This window comes from Sylvia atricapilla, chromosome 12 (genome assembly GCF_009819655.1).
Source record: "Sylvia atricapilla isolate bSylAtr1 chromosome 12, bSylAtr1.pri, whole genome shotgun sequence".
Lineage (NCBI taxonomy): Eukaryota > Metazoa > Chordata > Aves > Passeriformes > Sylviidae > Sylvia > Sylvia atricapilla.
Window position 1 is genome coordinate 22,099,692 of NC_089151.1, and position 17,016 is coordinate 22,116,707.

Here is a 17,016-nt window from a genome sequence, read left to right on the forward strand (position 1 = left end):
GACTGTCAGCTTCCCAGCAATGAGCTGGGTTATAAATGTACTCTAAAAGTGACCCAGATGTTTATAGTCATTAAAAGTGATCTCAGACCAATACAGGATGGATCATTTTAAAACATTAAGTATCTTAACAATTTATCAAAATGTTATTAGCAAATTCTAGAGAAGGTCTTAAACTGAAATCTTCTGAGGAATAATTAGCCACCAGACTGTCTCTCTTTTATATCTCTCACTGGAAAAATGTTGATGGCCAGAAGTTAGCCCCCAAAACTGATCAGCAGCATATTTCTTCACTCCAAATGGAGGAGAAATACATGTTACTGCACCATCATGTGCCTTGTCGAAGACATCTACTTGTTCTCCTTTAAGTGCTAGAAGCAGTAGCTTTGGTAGGATTGTGCTCCTTTGGCTGGACCAAATCATAGCATCCCATCTGTGGTGACAAAAGAACCCCAGGGGTAGTTTTATTGCTTATTATTTAGCAAAAATTATATGTAAATATTGATAGGAAATAATTTCAGAGACAAGTTAATTGCTCTTATTTTTAGTGACTCGATGTCAATGTAAAGCATCGACACAGAAGCAGCCATTTGGCAAAAGTATTAGCAGCTGAATAATGTTCTTAGTGAAGACTACTAACACTTCCAAATTCTCTACTTTGAAATCACATCATTGATGATATACTTACAGTAGGAATAGGAGGAAAGCAAATCACTTTGCAAAACAACAGTCATGCCAAAAAAAACCTCTTGAAAAACCCATTCAATATTAATTCTAACAAATCATTAAAGAAATTATTCCTTTATTTGCTTGCACTTCTATCAGTCAGGAAAAATAAAGTATGTTAATGTCTTTCATTTGTTGTACTGATAGTTAAAAACTGTGTGAAATTTACAATGTTGGAGCTAATTTAACTTTCTGGATGTCTCATTTCCAGAAGTGCAAAGTGGACAGATACAGATTATTAGAACCCAGGCTGTTGGTTTAGCACATCTTTCTACTTTGCCTTTTTTTCTTTTTAGCCTAATAGTGCAAGGAAAATTATCCCTAAATTAAATTTTCTCTTTTTCAGTTTGAAGCCATTTCTCCTTGTCCTATCACTCCAGTTCCTGAAGAATTGTCCTCTTCTGGATTCCCTGTAGCCCCTTAGATTCTGGAAGGAGCTGAGAGGTCTCCACATAACCTTCTCCTTCCCAGCCTGAGCAGCCCCAGCTCTCCCAGCCTGGCTCCACATCCATTTCATTTTTCAAGTTCATTTATCCATGGCCTGCTCAGGACTTGCTCCAACAGTTCCATGTCCTTCTAATATTGAGAGCTGTGATTTCCCACATAAGAATTAATGGGGTCAATGATATAATTTCTAATACTGCTTTAAAAGCCAAATGGTTTTGAGTCAAACCTTGTTTCATACCTTTCACTAAAAAGTTAATATCTCATATCACGATGTTCCTATTCAAGCCTTTATAAATTAATAGTGAGTAATAAAGCACATAATAAAATCATTCCTTTTCAGGATATCTTTAAAGTTCATATCTTGAATCAGTTGGGTTTGTTTCCAATAAGTAATTCAGAAGGGTGGGAAGAATGGCGATCTAAGTTTAACTTCCCAGCATAATACCAAAGATTTCAGCATGTTTTTGAAGCACTTTCACAGTGCATGATAAATCAATCAAATGGAGGAGCAGATGTCTAATGCATTCTTTTCACATAAGCCAAATAGAAGTGGGTCACACTGTGTCTGATGGAGTACAACTGCTTGTCAGCCATGTTTGCCACAAGATAAGGGGTGTTTATTGACAGTATCAAGTATCAAAGGTTGAACCTGGGGTTCCAGAGAAATTCAGAGTGCGTATTTTAGGGATGTTACTCCTAAGAATGAATTCCTTTTTAACTAATTACTATTAAAAGCTGCTGGCTTAGCTTTGTAATATAAAAAGATTTGCAGATCAAGAGCAGCCCTGGGAGAAGGATTTGCAGGAGTTGGTGGGTGAGAATTGAATATGCCTGATCCCAGAATCTCCCCCCAGCCCTGGGCTGAGCCCCAGTGTGGGCATTATGGGAGGGAGGATTCTGCCCCTCTGCCCCCTCAGGTGAGACCCCACCTGCAGAGCTGCCCCAGCCCTGGGCCCAGCACTGGAAGGACCTGGAGCTGCTGGAGAGAGCCCAGAGGAGGCTCCAGCAGGAGCAGAGGGATGGAGCGGCTCTGCTGGGAGGAAAGGCTGGCACAGCCTGGGAGTGTTCACCTGGACAGGAGAAGCTTTGGGCTGAGCTCAGGGTGGCCTTGCAGGGCCTGAAAGACCTACAGGAAAGATGGAGAGAGACAATTGCCAAGGGCTGGAGGGACAGGAGCCAGGGAATAGCTCCCAGTGCCAGAGGGCAGGGCTGGATGGGATCTGGGGCAGGAATTGTTCCCTGGCAGGGTGGGCAGGCCCTGGCACAGGGTGCCCAGAGCAGCTGTGGCTGCCCCTGGATCCCTGGCAGTGCCCAAGGCCAGGTTGGACATTGGGGCTTGGAGCAGCTTGGGACAGAGGAAGGTGCCCCTGCCTATAGCAGAGGGTGGCACTGGATGAGTTTTAAGATCTCTTTCAACCAAAACCATTCTATGATTTTATAATTTATGCATAAATAAATATATGTAGCTATTCCAGCTCTTGAAGCATCAAATGGTAAGTCTATTGATTTTTATCAGAACCAGCTAGATTAAATATGTACTATTGATTCAGGTCACCTGTATTTTGCTAATCAGTGATCAACCTTATTAAATGTAATGACTGTCCCAAGTAAAACAATCTCCACATTGTTTTTATAAGAAATATAAATATTGATATATTAACAGAAAAAAGATGCAAACTTAATTATGTTGTGTAGATATAGTGTATCCTGATCTGGCACACCTTTCCATCAACTTAAACATAGGCAGAGGTGAATTCCAGAGGAAACCAAGGCTTCTCTCCCCTCTAGACTTTACTAGTGTTATTGCTGTCCTTATTACTGAAATTTAGTGCCTAAGCGTGTACTACCTGATCCATCCCTGACCCCTTCTATAGAACTAGGGATTGATTGAATTTCCATGCCTACTTCCAGCAAAACTTCTCAGGTAAAAGTGCTCAGTAATCATCTTGTTTGCTTCTTTGTTTTAAATTTCCCATTATTCTGAATTCATTAATAACCTGAAACAAGACAGAATATGATCTCCAGACTCATGCCAAATTCCTGCCCTCTTGGCCTTCATCACTGCTTCTCTTTCAGTAATTCTCCTGACCTCCCCTTTTCCCCTTCATCATCAAGAATCTGTTCTTCCAAGGCAAACTCAGAGATGTTTCTGCTCCCTAACTGGCCTCCTTTGTCCAGGGCTGCTGCACAACCTCTGTCCTCCCTGCAGGGACACTTGATCAGCTCCTTCAGTCTGGGCTTTTGCTTCCAAATCACCCTTCTGGCCTGGGACTTCCTCCAATGATACAATTTGGTTTAGACAGCTATCTGCCAGGGAAGATTGGAATTTCCCTTGGAATGTAAGCCCTCCTCCTCTCCTTTTCCAAATTATTATAAATTTGCAATTAAAAGGCTGTCAGGCAAAGATTTTGGCAATAGGTATAGCAGTTCTTTACTAGGGATATGAATATACAAATGTTGTAGTACAGAAGAATAAGTAAGCAAACAAACAAATAAGAAATCCTAGAAAACTCTGAAAGAGTCAGAATTACAACCTGACACTCTGTTGGTCAAGGTGTTGAAAACAGTCCAAAGTCAGCCCTCCTGGAGTGATAGATGCAGTCCTGTTGGAAGCAGTGATGATCCTGTGGAGCCAAAGGGTCCAGCGATGGGTCCAGTCTTCCTTTGGGAGTCCCATGGGAACACTGAATGCCTCGTGACACTTTTTGCTCCTTTTTATCTAGGTGAAGATGGTTTGGTTCCTCCTCCCTGGGTAGAGCATCTTACAATAGTATAAGGTAATGTGTCATGTCATTGGTGAGCTTTAATGATGATAATAGAAGATATTAACAGAAGATATTCCCTTGGGGATAGTGGAAGAATGAACAGAGATAAGAAACAATGCTCCACTCACTCCATTAAAATGTGGGTTTTAACAGCTGTTTTTTTTTATCAGAGAAGGCAGGTAACCCCTCCTTATCAGATAAAGAAAAAAGAACTCTCCCCAACCGGGTTTCAGCCACCTCTTTGAGTTAAGTACTCTTAAGTATCCAACACTTGGTCTCCTTGATAACTTATGGAGAAAAAATTCTTTAAAGTGGAAAAAGGACAAACCTAAACCCCAACATGTGGCCAGAATGTTATGAGCCAGGTGAAAATGTATCAGTCTCTGAGGGTCCATCCCTTGCAGATTGGCTTAAAATTATCTTGGTGAGACTGCTCTTCAGAGGTGTTTTCTTAAGTAAAAGGTTTAATAAATGAAAAGTTACTGAAAACAAAAGAAGAACTGTGCACAGGTGTCTGAGAAAACCTCTGACATGCTGATAGAAACACTCTAAATATCCCCTTTGTTCCTTTTTCCTCCTTCTTAAATATTTAATGTTTTAGGAGGGACAATTTGGCTTGCTGCCAATAGGGAGAGGTATAGGATTTGAAGAACAGTGACAAGGTCCAACAGGTGCTTCTCTCTTGGAACTGAGCCAATTATAATGAGAAGGGCACAGAACTTTCTAGTTAAATTTCCAAAAATGTCTAATGTTAAATTGAAACTCTTCCCTTATACAGAGAGACCCACTTGGGTATGGGAGATGCTTTACTACACTCCAGCTCTCCTGAAATGTAATAGGAAAATTCTGCAAAGCACTGCATCTCCAATGCAGTCTTTTCTTAATACTCACCTGTCTTATGATGCCTAAGACAGCAAACTTGTGCTGAGAAGAATAAAAATGCAATTGGGAACCTGAGACGTGCTAACAGTTCAAATAAAAGCCACCTATTTCATCACAGAATGAATAAATTTAATTTTTAGCCAGTATGGTTTTTAAAACTGAATGTCTCCAACAAAGCTTTGGACTTTCTTAAAGGTAATTTCCGGGTCATTAACAAATGTGTTCTGCTGGTCCCATGAAATGCCATTTAAATTTGGACATTTTAAACTAAAGTGAGTCATGATTTCCCATCTGTGATTTCAATTATAAAACTTGATTTCAGTTTCTGTCAGAACCCTGTAGCTTTCCCAAGCCCTGCTCACAGCCTGCACATGGCCACATCAGCAAAGCCACTGGGACCAAAGAGCTGTGGGAACAGAGCATCAGCCTAGAACCAGGACACAGCACATGGCACACCAGGACTTGGAAATTCTGACCATCAACATTTTTGTTTATTTAATACTGATTGTTTCCATTAGAGCATCTCTCGTCCAAATCCTGCCAACCAGGCCCTCTCCCAGATTGTCCTAGAAGAGATTTCTTTGGAAATCACTTTTCTATTTTAAAAGCCCAGATATTTTATTTTAATTCCTTTTTCCTCACCAGTCTGACTTAGAAGAGCACATTAGTTCCACAACACGTTTCATAGTGGAACATTTCCTTGTCATTTGAGAGTAATTTAACTCTCATTTAACTGCATTCTGCTTTCTGTAATATGATTTGTCTTGGTACAGTACATAGAAAATGTCATCATTTCACAGAATCAATTGCAGTGAAAGAAAAGGAACACAGAAAGCTGGCTGTAGAAAATAATTTAAGACTATTCTTGCCTTGTTTATACTACTCTTCGTATTTTAAAAAACTAAATTTGCACTGTAAATTATTTTAGCAATGTTAATGCTCAACATACTGGCACCTAATTTTTGTTTTCCAGTCTGTTTATTGTAATCCAGCTCATTACTGAGCTATAAAACAACCATGGAAACATATAATCAAATATATCACCATAATATTCTGCTCACTGGACAACACGTGTTTGAAGCCAAATCCTTTTTCCACTAGAAAAACAGCTTGACTTCAGAAAGTAAGGACAACATTTTCTTAAAATTATAATGAGATCTTAGACTGGAACATCATTTAGTCATCAGTAACACACAAAAATTTAGACTACACTTTAAGATGAATCAAAAAGCAATTTTTTCCCCTTGAAATATGATTCACAGCTGCACCTATATTGAAGTGGTACTGGTCGAAAAGCATTTTGTTTAATCTCTTTCTTTCAGCATTTGCTTGATTTTATTTTGGAAATATCAGGCTCAATTATGCTCTTTGACTGATTAAGGAATTAATTTGAGAGGGCAGATTATCAGATATTAAGCTGCAGTGTTTTCACCTAAATACAGAGCCTAAACTAACAGCTGCATTACACAAACATAAAACACTGCCATGGTTATTGTGAACACACAGCCTGAGTCTCCTCAAGTCATGAGTAAGAATTTCTACAGGATTTCTATTCCTTCTCCTATGGGCAGAAGCATTACATCCCAAAAAGTTGCTTTTGCAGGACAAATTCCCCATCAATATTTTTTCTTTCCTCACTACTGGCTCTAAGCCATTATACTAAAGAAGTATGTACAGGGAAACTGCTACTCCTCACCTGAGGTTTTGACTCTTTTGAAAAATGAATAAACAAATCCTTTTATTTTTCTTCCTTTACGTTAAGCAAAATATCACTTGCAATAAAAAGAAAGAAAATATTGAGCAGTGCAAAGTAAAAGGAACAAATACCTAATTTTCTTATTCTGAATTTAAAACCAAACCCATGAAGAAAGCCCAGAGCAGTGACTTCAAGGATTTTTTTGAGGAGGGACTTTTCTCTGCATCACAGAACATGGACAAAAGCCCTTAGAGAAGGAAAGTCACAGACATGTTTCACTTGATCTTGGAGAAATCTGATATAATGGTGTGTGTAAGGAAAACTATTATAATATCAGCACTGCTGAGCTGTTGCTGTGGATAATGGACTGGCCTGGTTATTACACACAAGTGCTTATAAAATAATTCACTTCAGAGTGGAGGGAAAACTTCAACAGCATGCTCTAAAGATCAATACCAGGCTGCTTTTGTGTGATTTATTAATCAGTGACCCCAGAGAACAAGCAAGGAGGAAGGAAATCTGCTGATTGTGGGAAACAGAGGCTGGGCAGTGGGGAGGGTGGAGAAGGGAGAGAGGAGATGTGGAGAGAGCTCAGTACAAATGGCTGAGGGAAAAGGGTGTGGAAGAGAACTGGTACCAGTCCTGGGGATCCACAGCAAGGAATGGACAATCTATAAAACACTGACTTCAATCATTTCATACAGAGGTTGAAGTGATGCTTCCATTTTGCAGTTTTGTGGCTATCATAGCTTCTTAGCGTAGTTTTCAATGTATAAAAGAAAAGCTGATCAAAGATATGAAGGAGAAGCTCACACACTTTTCCAGCACTTACCGGGGGGAAAAATGCAAAAAACAAGGTGCAACAAGAAATTGGGGGTTGTTTGTTTTTAAACAACAATAAAATTTCTGATACTGAAATAGTAGAGAAGGTATCTAACAGTGCAGTTTTCAGTGCAGTATCAGACCAGACAGCCTGAGGAGATCACATGCATCCTTTGGTACAGAAACTGTGCAAACACCTGCCAGGAATGTGTGATTATGGCTGATACTGCATAAGGAATACATCTTCTGCATTATGTAATGAGGCTCCTTTGAGTCTTACTTCTTGTAATTGTATTTTGCTTGTAGAGAAGCAACCTAAGACTCGTGACATAGAGCTCAATTGGAGTAAAAGCATTATAGTGTGCAAAAGCATGACTGCAAAATATTTACAGCAAATAAAACCCCAAATGATGTCATATTGCTACTCAGATTGCAGTCTTCTGTTAAGAACATTTTGAAGATTTTTAGAAAAAGTGCATCAAATATTCAGAAAAAGTGAAGCCAAGGTCATGCAGAATTCAGCAGCTCTAACTAAATGACACTTCTGTTTAGAAAACAGTAGATAAAAGGTATATTAGGTTCTTCAGTGAAAATAAAATTCTGTCACAAAGAATTTCATGCCAATATCTAGTATGGAAAAGTAGACTGGCTTGTACTAAACTAACTCAAAAAAAGCTGGACAACAAGAACCTCTGAGCAAAAATTCTATTATGACAGAAAGGACCTTCAGGACACCCTTTAACTGATAAGGAGGAGAAGAACCATAGAATTCTCCAGCATACCTAATTTCCCCTTAAAAATCCAAGTAGAAAATGTTGTGCTTGCTAATGATGACATAATTTATGCACTTTCATCATGTACACTTAATATTTTTTAAGTGAGTAAATACATTATTAGGTTTAGCCTTTGCTGTTGTAGCAGAATCTTTTTCCCACTTATGTCAAGACTTTTTTTGTGTGTTTTGTTAGTTTGTTTGATTGGTGTTTTTTTCCGAAAAAGAATTTACTTCCCTGATAAAACATACAGAGAATTTTGGAAGGAGCCTATGTGAAGATGTAAGTGCATAGATAGGCATATTTGGACACATCACTACATCAGCTGCTTACAAATTCTACATTCCCACTTTTTGGGTTTTTCCATTTGAAAGTGGTCTAAACAGGAACTCTCAACAGGAAAGGACATTTTGGTCTCAAAATACACAAACAAGTGCTCAAATCCATTATATTCTACTGGACTATTACATTTGCCATTTTTCAGTAGAAGAAAAATAGTTACTTCAGACAATGCCACAGAAATCTTCTATGGGGGCTGACATTTCAAATCTTGCTTTAACAAATTGAGTAGAATAGTCTTTTCTAGACCTAAAGAGAGAACTGGCAAATATTTCTTCTTGTGAAGGATCAGCAAGACTTTTCCTTCTCGTACACTGAGATAGTATATTTTAGAAATCTTTCGGTTTTATTGGGTTTGTGGTTTGTTCTGTTGCTCCCCTGTTGCAATGGTCCTTTCCTGGTGGTATCCTCTCATTGAATTGTCAGTTTCCGCTAGCCCTGCCTTTGTTCCTGATTGTTCTATGCCAATCCTATGAGTCTGCCTCCCACCTCTCTTGTCAATTCTTACTGTACTTGTTCCCTACTCCAGAATGTTCTGTAGTCCTTGATGAGTGATTTGACAAGTTGTATCCTCCTCTGATGTCTCCTCATAGGCCCCTGCAATGTCTGTCAGATTCTTTGATCCTCCTATATCCTCTCCTCATTGGCTATGTACTTGTCCCTGTCTGTAAAACCACCCCTGTTTAAAAGCCTATGCTCATCCCTGTGTGTTGTCTTCAGTCGTTGCATTCCCAGTTGTGAGTCTCCCTCCTGAAGAATAAAACCCCTCTTGGATTTACAACGTGAAGACCCTCCTCTTATCCTTTGCCTCTGCCTTATGTCTTGCTTGCCTTCCATGCTAGAGCCCCGGCTTTAAGCCATCCTCTGGGGCAGCCTGCTCCTGGAGAGTGTCCCCCACTGTGCACTGCCAGCGATGGGGCTGGACTGGGCTGTGGGACAACTAGGCCCTGCATCAATTGGGCAATGTAGCCCCAAATAGGCTGGAAGAATATTTGCCTTGCAGTAATCATAGTTAGAAATGTCCCAGCTGTATTCTTTGTGTCATGTTTTGTGGTGTAGCAACAATTCAGGTTCCTAAGGTTTCCATGAAAGACTAAAACTGATTGTTCCTTTCTTCTTCAGCAAGGCCCAGGCAGAAAAATAAGGCAGAACTTGGAAAGAATAAAATACCTCTGTTGAACTAAGAATAGGTTTTGAATTATACTAACTTCACTATTCTTCTTCTCTTGACAAAATGGATGTCTTCAAAAACACTTGCTTAACATGTGAACCTGATAAAAAGACTTTCACGTCCAACAGAAATCTATATTTCATAAAATCTGATTTTTACACCAATTGCACATCATTTTGCCCATCGTTTTTAATTTCATTCACCACAGATAGAGGTTCAGACCAAAATCCAATTAATTACTTGTTCCTACCCACAAAATTAAGTTGAAAGTCCCTTGTTTTCAAATCTCGTTGTAAATATTTAGTAAGTCATTAAACCTTTTTCCCCTTTAGCAGAACTTTAGCTCATCACCTCACTGTGCTACACTGAGTAGCTATAAATAAACTCTCTCTTTTATGCAGAAATGTCTCCTCAAAGTAAATTCAGGGGCCTGATTCATTACAAATGTTTTGCCAAGGTCTGAAGACAGCTTACACTTTTAATTTGCAGATTCTCCAAACTGTTAATTGTATTCTTAATTTATACTGGATTATTTACATGCAGGTCACACACTGTGTTGAGCGTGCTGGGTTTAATGCCATTGTGAAAGTATCTTCTGAGAAAGACAAGACTTCATAATATATTCCATTTTGACATGAGCAAACAAATTCTGATAGGCCCAGTAATCAATTTTTATATTTACTTTGAAAGAACATGTTAGAAACAAACAGAGAGGTGCTGGTAAAGCAAAGAATGTAATTTTGGCACTAATGAATGCAAGAAAGGGCAAAGCAAAACACATGGGCCTTTATCATTGTATTATTAATACTATCATGTCACTAAGGATATTATAAAAGCACAAGCTTGGTGATTTCCAGTGTTCCCTGGAGCACAAAACACAGGTTAGGTTCAGAAAATAAAGCCACCAGGATTTCACAATAGTAGATCCTGGCATCAAATTATGTCTCTGCTAGACTGAAAGCATTCGTTACATCTCAGTGTAAAGTAAAGAAAAGAACAAAGAGGATGTAGCAGGTTTGAAACCTGAAAGGTTGTTTTTTTTTTTCTTATTTTGAAAAAAACACTGTAGTATAAAAACTCTCAGTTCAGAGAAATACCAAGTCGGTATAATAGTGTTCAGCAGTGTTCCTAATGGTAGCAATAAAAGTATTTACTCTAATAATCTAAAAGAATTATGTATGAAGGGCTGGAGCTGGTCAGAGGAGGCTCAGGCTGCAGAGCAGGGAAACGTTCTGCTCCCCCCAGAGGGTTCAGGCACTGCCCAGGCTCCCCAGGGAATGGGCACGGCCCCAAGGCTGCCAGAGCTCCAGGAGCCTTTGGATACTGCTCCAGGGATGCCCAGGGGGGATTGTTGGGGGGTCTGGGCAGGGACAGGAGCTGGATCCATGATCCTTGGGGGCTCCTTCCAACTCAGGATATTCTATGATTCCATGATTTTCTCACTCAGAAGATACATAGCACATGTTTCAGTAGACCATAACAACTATATAATTTTGTCAATTTTTGTTACACTAGATGGCAGTTTTGTGGGAATATGACCAAGTTTAGTCATACATTCTTATTTTCATGATCGTTTCTGTAAACATTAATTTCTATTGTATTGTTACCCATTGTAAAGTTCATCATACAGCACTAAAAATCCAATAAGGCAATATGCTGCATCTATGCTGAGAAAGTGAAGAGCAAGTTGCCTTATATTGACATTTTTAGTGTTACATGATTTCATTTGTCATTTCCTTTTGCTTTTTTTATATACTCAGCATCTTCTAAGAGTATAGATCATCATTAAAAAACAAGGAATATTGCAATGAAAAACTTTGTGTATGAGTCTAATTTCATGTACTATAGTGGAAGTGTAAATTCAGGGTCCTTTTCAAACAAGTGAAAAAGAGACTGCCCCTACAATTAATCCTACATGTCCTCAGTCTCCTACCCACCCCCCAAATATCTTCTACCTAAAATAAAACAACATTGTTTTATTTATGAATTACAAAACATGTGTTTCCATCTTTTCAGTCAAAATCAAGCACAGTGAATTAAAATTAACTGGGTTTTTCAAAAGTTTAAATAAGAATTTTTGAAGTTCGCAATAATTTGCTTTGCAGCAAGGCAAAACTCTAACCATTTTTTTTTTAATTGAACTTCATAAACCAGGCTCTTTGATTTATATTTCTTCCTGAGAATTCCTGAATACTTGTCTAGTGAAATAAAATTTGAAATTCTGTTAAGCATTAAAAGTACTATTCACTTAAAACCAATTTTTCAACACCAGTTCCATTCTTATAAATATTGGCAGTGTTGGCTTGCCCCAAGAAGTAGGAAATTATAAGAAACAAAAGTTAGAACTTTTGTCATGCTATGAATCCACTTGATCATAATGACACTAAATACTTACAACCTTTTGAAAGAGAAAATATTGTTCTATCCAACACTCTATCCCTAGGCAAGGTATATTTCATGCTTCCAGAATACTTATGTGCAGTTTTGAGGCAAAGTGCACAATGTGAGCAATAACCTCACTGTTTCAAAGAAAGATGTAGAGCTCTTCTCATTTGCTAAATTCAAATGAATTTAGCAAAAATAAATAAATTCAAATTAAAAGAAAAATTCAAATAAATTCAAATTAACAAGCCCTGTTAGAACACTGTATTATGACAAATACATTAACCTTTTTATAGATCTAAAGGCACAGGAATCTTTTCAATCATGTTGTTTGCTTTCTGTAGCTTGGTCTGTGGTGCTGCTAACTGACTGAATGACAGCACATGTTCAGGTATCCATCAGGTCAGGAAACTCAAGAGACCTAAAGAATTATTAAAAGCTTTATGTGACAAAAACAAGGAAAAGGTATCCTCACCAGAATCCATGTGAGTCATGGAAATTTTACTCAGAATAAGCATTTCAAATGAAAATGCACAATAACTTAGTGTTACAAATTTTGTGCTCCTCCTGTACTCAGGAAGTGCTCAGAGGCACAGGCAAAAAAGCTCAGCTTCCGGTTTGCCAAATCCATCCTTACAAAATCAAGGGATTCTTATATCTAAATCACTGAATCACAGCATGGTTTGGGTTGGAATGGAACTTAAAAATTCATCTTATGTAATCTCCTGCCATGGGCAGGGACACCTTCCACCATCCCAGGCTGCTCCAAGCCCCATCCAACCTGGTCTTGGAAAAAATTCAGAGATACAGGGGGAGCCACAGCTTTTCTAAGCACCCTGTGCCAGGGCCTCCCCACCCTCACAGGGAAGAATTTCTGTCTATCTGACCTAAATTTCCTCTTATCCAATTTGGGTGTTCAACATATCAAATCAGTATTTTAAATATTTATTTGTAATCCATTCTAAACCATGCAGTCTTCCTTTCGGTGTGCCTGTGGGCCTCCTCTTACTTCTCCAAGATCCTTTGCAGCCTTTCAAAGAGGATTGCTCCTTCCCTACAACCTGGCCACTTGTATCCCTGCCCTCATCCCTCCTTGTAGGCCTTTCCCAACTCAGGTGTCTCCTCAGAGATGTGGAGGAAAAGTTAGACAGATGCACTTCCTATTAGATTAGTCCAAGTAAAGTCTGGTTAATTTGTTTCCAGATTTGCTTTACATCCTGCTCAAGTGAGACTCAGAAACAAAACTGAAAGTTAGGCATTGAGCCATGGAATAGAACATGGGAATTTCCCCTCATGATGACAGTAGTTGGGTTGAATATTAATTCTTCATCAGATTTATACAACTCTGCTGTGATCAGCAAAAGTATTTCATACATTCTGGTCAGAAAGAATGAACTTCTTCCTAAACTTGGAGTACCAGGAGAGGGACAATCTGAGAAACACTTTTAACAAAAAATATTTGTTCTTTTAAACTCAGAGGGGAATGCATTGTTTATTTTTAAAAAATGTCATCCTCAAAGCCTCTGCCAATCCCATAGCCAAAACAGTCAATTTTATTTCTTATTTATCTGTATTTCTTATTTATCTGTCCATAACAAATAAGCTCTTCTTCATTTCTTTGTCCAAATAAGAAGTCTCTTTTCCTACTAGGATTTTGGTAATCGTATGTTGAATATTTAAAATACAAATACCAGTTTATGTTATATTTTATTGTAAGCTTATTCTATTGGATTCATTTTACATGCGTTTCATGAATTTACTTACACGAACAGAATTCTATTTAATTCCATTTTTATTAAGAAAAGATGTACTGATAAAACAGAAGCTGAATTTTATAAGATGTGAATCACAAACACAATCACTATTGGAGTTCTCCATAAATTCACATAAATTAATTCTATTTTCTTAAATATTTCTGTAGAATGAAGTCCATCATATGTCCACCTGTGTCTTCTTCAGAGGAAAAGTATTTCTACAAGGATATTCATTATTTGATTATGGCTTACTCTGATCGATTTCTTGTTCCTCATCTATTAAAAGCTCTGAGCATTATCAAAAAGAAACATTTTTCTGTTCTGTTACAAATCAAGCAACAGCGAGAGTGAAAAAAAAAAAACAAACTTCAGAAAGTGGTTCATGCATCCCCAAATGTGGCAAGTAATCTATTTGCTGAAATACATAAACTCCTTGGCAAATACTTGATAAAACCCAGACCATCTGGGATCAATCTGAGGTCTGCATGCATAAGGGACAAGATCAGGAACATCATCCAAACCTGAGTGAAAGAAAGGATTTTTTTTTTTTAATGGCAACCTCAGTGGGCTTTTGATTAAACCCTAAAAACTGAATCATAAACTTAGCACGCTGTGCTCAAAGGTGAACCTTAAAATAAAATTTCTGCTGTGCCAAGAACAACACAGCACCTCCCACTGCAAGCTTAATACATTGTAGATGAAAGAAATGTAGATTTGAAAGGGGACTCTGAAGAATAATTACCAAAGTACAATCAATCATAAAAAATGCAAACACATTCTGGTGATCAACAATAGCTGCCCTCCAGAAGATTTCTATAACCTGAAATATCTAATTAACATCTATGCAAATACCAGGCATTGTCAACAAAAAGACCAGCTGCAGCTGGACAAATTCCTTGAAAATCTCCAAAGACTTTGGGAAGTTATGGGCACAGAAGTTACACAAACACCAGGGATCTGAGTGAAAAACTGAGCTCAGAAGTTCCACATTTGATGTGATAGTGCATGGATATCTACCCTTGCTGTCCTTTGTTCTCTTCAATGAATATGGATTAGCAATTAACCACTGCTCCTCTAGAAGTTAAGATGCATTACAGGAATAAATTCAACACAGATTATAGGATGTGAACTTCTTAGTGACCAACTTGCAGAAAATGACCTCAAAACTGCTGCCAGGCTTGTATTATTGGAATCACTTGTTTTGTTGTTTTTGTACCCAATTGTGTGAGATGTATCATTATAGATTTGTCAGTGTTGCTAGGAAGCAATTGGGATTAAAATGGTTCCAGTAATTCCACACATTCCCCACTCCCCAATACACATTTAATTTTCTTTTGCTCCTCTGCATGGAGTACCTGAGAGAAGAAAATGGATGCAGCTTGTACAACTCAGTTCTTTCAGCAAAAACTCATCAAGCAATTACAAATAAAATAAAACACAGGTGCATTTAGTGGAGTTTATGCAACTTTGGGAGTGAGAACCACATATTTCAGTTAGATGTAGATATTCTATAGAAAAATAACAAGACCAAAAGCTTTTCTTTGCTGTGGAAGAACCATGAAACTCCACATACCATGACGCCATTAGGAAAAGTGCAAACCTCTGGTTCCATAGTGCTGGATGTAGCTGAACCACACTGAACGACAAAATACTGCCAAAGAAACTAAGCCACAACCAAGCACAAGAAAAGAAATTACAGCAAAAAAATATACCTCATTTTAAGCTTAGCACACTGTACAGCTGAAAGGTTTGACTAGCACATTGCACTGAGGGGTAAATAACAGGGAAAGAAAGATAAAATTGTCACAATAGTTACTTGTCACTGACAAAGCAGATACTAAACCCTTACTGCTAAGTAAACTTGAGGCAGAGTGGGAGAATTACAAATCCAAATTATAAACCCCCAAGTGACAGAAACACACAAACAAAAATTTGCAGTGCCAATCTAAAAATGTAGAAAATTATTTCTATCAAAATCACTTAATTCATCTTTTAGACACTTGACAGTCTTAAAAGGACTAACCTCTAACCAAGATTTGTGACAAAACATAAGAGAACTAGGAGCCCCAAAACAAACCCTTGACAACACAATCAGAGATTTTTTAAATAAATGAAGTTACCTAAGGCAGAGTGAAGCTTAACTGCCAAAAATCCTTTGATCCTTTCAAAGCTACACTACAGCAAATATTGTCATTCTGCCATTAAGGAAAGCCATTCTGGTGCTGGTTTAGCCTCATTTCCAAGAGCACAAATAGAGTAAGCACAGCAAAGATAGGAATAGAAGCAGTATTGATTCAAAAGTATATTCAGATGGACCAGAAAAAACTCTATCAAATTCATGTGGAGGGGAGAAAAAGGAAAAGTCAGTGTACAACACAATTCACATAACTCTCAGAAAATAAGGAAAGGACACAAATATTTCTGGGTTTAGTCACGGAAATGAGGAGTGGCCTGATTTCATGCAGGAGGGAATGCCTGCCATCTCACAGCCAGCTCACATTGCTGCCCAGGGAAACCTGACAAGCTCACAGCCAAAGCAAAGACCTGGTAATCGAAACAAACTGAGGGTGGAATCAAATTACACTGAGAGAAAAAATAACTACAACATAATTTAGGGTCCAAGAACTGTCATCAATTCACGTAACAAAAAACAAGAAATAGAAGAAGAATTTAAACAGAATGCCCCAGCACTAAAGGAAGTGGTGACTCCAGAGGAAGAAATTCTGCTTACTGTTTTTAAGAATTGTTCCTTTATCTGAGCAGGTTTAGGGACTCATACTACTCCATGCAGGATTTCAGTGATCCTTGTGAGTCCCTCACAACTCAGGATATCCTATCATCATATGAATTTTAACAGCAGTATCTATATCAATAAGTTTCAATTTTTATTTGAAGTGCAGAATTTGGAATTCCTGTTCAGCAGCATCTCATCTTATCTACTAACCAGCAAATGCCCCATTAGAGTGATCCCTGAAGTGGCTGCCTCCTCAGGTATCTTTAAAGACTTGGCTGCAGGATCATGAACACTGTTATTTATGTTTAGAGAATATAGGAACTGCGAATACACAGCTCTGTGTAAATGTCAGTCCCTGATCAATAGCAACTTATCAGACTTAATCATACATTAAAAAAAATGCTGTTCAAAAATGTAATTATAAATCAGAGAGAAATTGTTGTGATGATGAACCAGCCAGACAGAAACTCTTGACCACAACTTTCTATAGTACAAGAATTGAATTCTGACATTTTTCCACCAAAAAGG